The sequence below is a fragment of the Montipora capricornis genome, chromosome 8 (assembly GCF_036669925.1).
Source record: "Montipora capricornis isolate CH-2021 chromosome 8, ASM3666992v2, whole genome shotgun sequence".
In the NCBI taxonomy this organism is placed as follows: domain Eukaryota; kingdom Metazoa; phylum Cnidaria; class Anthozoa; order Scleractinia; family Acroporidae; genus Montipora; species Montipora capricornis.
Window position 1 is genome coordinate 11,275,105 of NC_090890.1, and position 4,545 is coordinate 11,279,649.

A 4,545-nucleotide genomic window follows, 5' to 3' on the forward strand; every position below is an offset into this window, starting at 1 on the left:
TTGTGCCTATCGCAAGTTTTCGGATTCTCCCTATTTCTTCAGACAAAGCTTGACATGCGTACTCAAGCACAGATCTAATATAAGAACAATAAAAAACCGATCAAGTCTTTTGTACTGAGAGCAGCGCGTTTCAGCTGTTTAAGTAGATAGAGACGGAGAGTAGCCACTTTTCAAGTTATAAGGGAAACATTACGTTGCAGTGCCGAGTGTGAAAAACGTACACACCCTACTGCTAATATATGAGAGAATCAAACTGTTACGATTGGCTTCCTGTCGTTTTAACCTGCATCTTATTTACAATGCCAGATTTGCGAAGTGAGGCATGAAATTGAGCTTCTGTTGCATTTAATTCAATGCAACGTTAACAATATAATGGTTATTCTTTACATTCTGACGGCAACTTTCCGGCTTAGTTGTCCTTTCCCGAAAAACAGGATTATTTTGACTTCCTTTGAATGGGAAAATTGGAAAGTACCGTGTACTTTTTTCATCACAACGCAAGAAATCGTAGTTGTGAGCAACAACCGTGAGTACTGTTCAAGACTGATCCTATAGTGACTTCAAGATTTTTAATATTGATGTATTCAAAATTCAAACCTTGGGCAGCATAGCATTGGCATAACCCAACAGGAAGACGATGGTGAGAATGCATGTGATCCCGACAGTCAGCCTATCGCCACCGTTCTCGGGGTTGGTCCAGAAAACAATCCAACTGAGCCATGACCAGAAAGATACATGGAAGGTACAGTTGAATCACGTAGTATCCCACATGCCTTTGCAGCGGAATGTCACTGTGACGGTGGTGTAATTGCCTGTGTAGAAAATTGGAACAAAATTTTCAAATTTTTCAAGAGATGTGGGTGAATTTTTTTATGGGAAGCTAAAATTCACTAGGCTCATGCGCGACACAGTTCTAAATGCCTTTTAATTTGAGAGGGCTACAAAATCGTTAAAACCATCAGCTAATACCTTGGAGCTTTTAACACACATATCTCTGTTTTGAGTTCTCATTTTTTCCAAAGTTCAATGTTTCATAATTTGAATTGGAAGTAAATTGTAACAATGATAATCGTTCCAGTTGGCGGCTTACCATCGACAAATGTCAGAAAAATAAGCTTAAAGCTCTTTGTACAAACGTGCGTGTAACTTCAGAGCAAATTACCTTTTCGAAGGAAACGTTTTACGACAAAATCTACATTTATGGTTGAAACGAAGGAAACGATTATTAGCTAGAGCGACAAGGAAGAAATTTTTTTGTCAAGGTTGTAAACACTGTACCCACTAGGTACTCGTACACTGGACGAAACCCTTTTGAAGACGTGACTGAGAACTGGGACATTGATGGATGTCTGACCGCCACTTCAGTTAGCTTCCATTTGTAGTCCACTTCATTGATGGGAAAAGCGTCTGGAAACAAGGTCATACAACATTAATTAATTACGGATGGAGAGTTTTATATGACCTTACGTAGGTAATGCATGTTGTTGTTGATTCCTTTCTCTGAAGATCACAAATTTCAGAAACTACGAGGTCACTAGCACAGTCTAGCCGAAACAAACCTATACCACAATGGTTTCTCTCTCAAAAAAGGAGCTATTTATACTTGTTCAGTTTGTTCAGTCTTTTCCCGGTCTCCTTAGTCTAGATAAAATTTTTATGGTCAGTTTCGTGAAAAATGATACCCTATTTTAGACCCAAACGCGTTGATTTATATACCATATCCTAGAGTAAACTGCTTGAAAACCATACCATTCACAGCTGCAGATACCTATCTTTAGCCCATATATAGCAGTATTCCACCCCCACCCCCCCCCCCCCCCCCGAGCCGCTTCTGTCCCTGTGATGACGAACATTTTCGACAATATCAACGGCCCGAATTTTCATCAAAGGTAACCAATTGAACACAGCGCTTAGTAAAGATGGCAGTCACAATGCACCAGTTACAGGGAAGAAGTGGTAAGGCTCAAGTTTTTGTGCAACAACAACAACAACAACACCAACAACAACAACAACAACAAACACAGCAACCTGAAATTTCAGCTGCAGTGTCCGCAACATGCAATGAGGGTCTTCTGCCTTGTTTGACAGTCCCGAGCTCTATGACGGTTGGCGAGAATTACTTTTCGAGAATCCAATTTTTGAATTTCGGTGTGTATTTATAGCTGGTACTTGTGAAAGGGTAACAGATAGAGCGTTTTTTGCAAAATAACGTGACCAATTCAAATTTCCTTTTTACTTTGGGATGTTCTCCCATATCTTAATTCCTATACTTCGAATATGCTTCCCCGATTCCCCGAGTCCCCGAAGTCCCACGAGTCCCCAGGTCTTCCACGTCCCCGCTTCCCCGCGTCCCCACGATCCCATCCCACTAGTGTTTCGACACAAGCTTTCAATATCTCATATTACTTTGTCAAAATTTATTCAACTTCCGAAAGTTCGTGTGAACCGCCACAAATTAAATTACCCACGTAGTTCGAACATAGGTTTTAGGCACAATTCCCAAATACTGGTCATACTTTATAGCTTAGCTTAGCTTGAGTTTTGGGCAAAACCCGCTGGTCTAGCACATTCCTAAAATATTCATCGCGACACTCGGCTTAAATTTAAAGTTGAAAAAGAAGCGGTTTAAAAATATTATTGTTCACCAGCATCAGATCGTTGGTAAGATAACAAATCACCACCAAACTAGGAGATAAAACGTTTATACATTAACAGTATCCGGAAATATGTTACCCCCCGCTTTTTTCCTTTTCCATAAAGTGCGAAGTTTTGAGAATGGCTCATTTCGCCTTGTTCGGAATTCGCCGACGGCAATTTTCCCTTTCTTAAACAAATGATCATGAGCCCTTCGGAGGAGACTTAGACGGTCAGTCGTTTTATAGAACCTGTATGAGTGTGATGTGGTCATATTTTGCCAAACGAAACAGAACTGTAGTCATTGTTAAACGATGGACTACCTCTGAAGTCTTGAACCAGTTTAGTGTTATTGTCAAGGCTCCTCTAACGGGATAGCGCTCTCAGAAGTACGTTCAACTCTAGTTCAAGAACATATATATATATAATATATTAAATATATATATATCTATATGGAAGAAGAAAGGTGTAGCCATGCCTCGATAGATATTTAATAAGGAAATAACTTCTTGAGCATATATGTTTCTAATCGGTTTTATACTTCAAACGTTTCGCCGTTTAGAGCTTCGTCAGTGAATGAAGATTATGAGTACAAGATTGCTTTATGTAAAAAAAAAAAAACTTAGTACAATGGTGGAATTTCAAGGCTCATTAATTTGATGGTGTTAATCTAGATTTAGAGCTCGTCCATTGCAACCATTCATGAGGTTCTCATGCTTGCGGATTTCTAGCGCTTCAATGATTTTACGCGTGCGGATGTCGTGGATGTTCCTGTGGAGGATTCCCCAAGAGATATCTTGCATAGATGGTTTGTTATGGTTGATCAAATGTGAATAAACCGTCTGTTTCACCATTCTGATATGTTCTTTTATTCTGGATCCGATAGTTCTACTAGTTTCGCCGATATAAACCGTGTCGCAGTGCGAGCATTTGATTTTGTATACACAGTTTTTTGTTAGGCATTGGTTAGTTCTTGTTGAAGAGCCGCACGTATCACAGGGATCTGGGCAGCATTGTTTTTCTTTGGGCGGCGTAAATATTTTGATGATGAGGAGCCATTAAAATAGTGTACTCTGAAGATATCTATACCTGTCCGTTTTAAAACTGATTGTGTTTGCCTCTTGAGATCTTCGTTGATATATGTCATCTTGATGTAGACTAGACCTTGTTCTTGTTCGGACGGTTGTGACTTGCATTTTCGTAGAGTGCGCTTGATTGTTGATTTTATAAATGATCTGGGGTAACATTTCTTGGTGTACAGCTTTGTGATTAATCTAAGCGAATTTTGTTGTGATCTAGGGTCAGTGGAACGCGACACTGCGCCCTTATCTCACAATGAGGATCCTCTCTCTTCTGTGAGATCGGGCCGTGACTATCCCAGGGCGTGATACATTGGCTGTGGATTGGTTTCATCATGTATAGTTCCGTAGGAAATTGGCCGTTGTGTGGATGAAGAGTGACTATTGTGTCGAGGAAAGGCAGGCAGTTATCTTCCGGTATCTCAACTGTAAACTTAAGAGCAGTGTTGACACTGTTAGCGGTAGTAACCATTTCGTCAGGTGTTAAGTTATCATTAGTCCAGGCTATAAACATGTCGTCAATGTATCGTTTAAGATGCACAGAATTGTTGAATGAAGATTGAATTTCAAGATCCAGGTTGTTCTCATGTAAATGATAGCCAGTGTGGGTGCAAGATTATTGCCCATGCCCAAACCAGACTTCTGTGAGTAGCTGTTCCTTCGATCAGAACCACTCACTGTGATGCAAAGGCGTAGTAAGGACACAAAATCATCGTCACTGAGATGTTCTAGGTCGGTGACTGATTTGTGCGTGGAGAAAAAATCTCTCATTATAGTGAATATACCAGGGGTACCATCCTCAAGTCAAGGTCTTCAAGGGGGATGGAACCAT

At 40.3% G+C, this 4,545-nt stretch overlaps 1 pseudogene; it reads right to left on the bottom strand.

Annotated features, from left to right (window-relative positions):
• The window catches only part of LOC138013663 (gamma-aminobutyric acid receptor subunit gamma-1-like), a 17,930-nt pseudogene that overhangs the window by 5,705 nt on the left and 7,680 nt on the right, over positions 1–4,545 (bottom strand).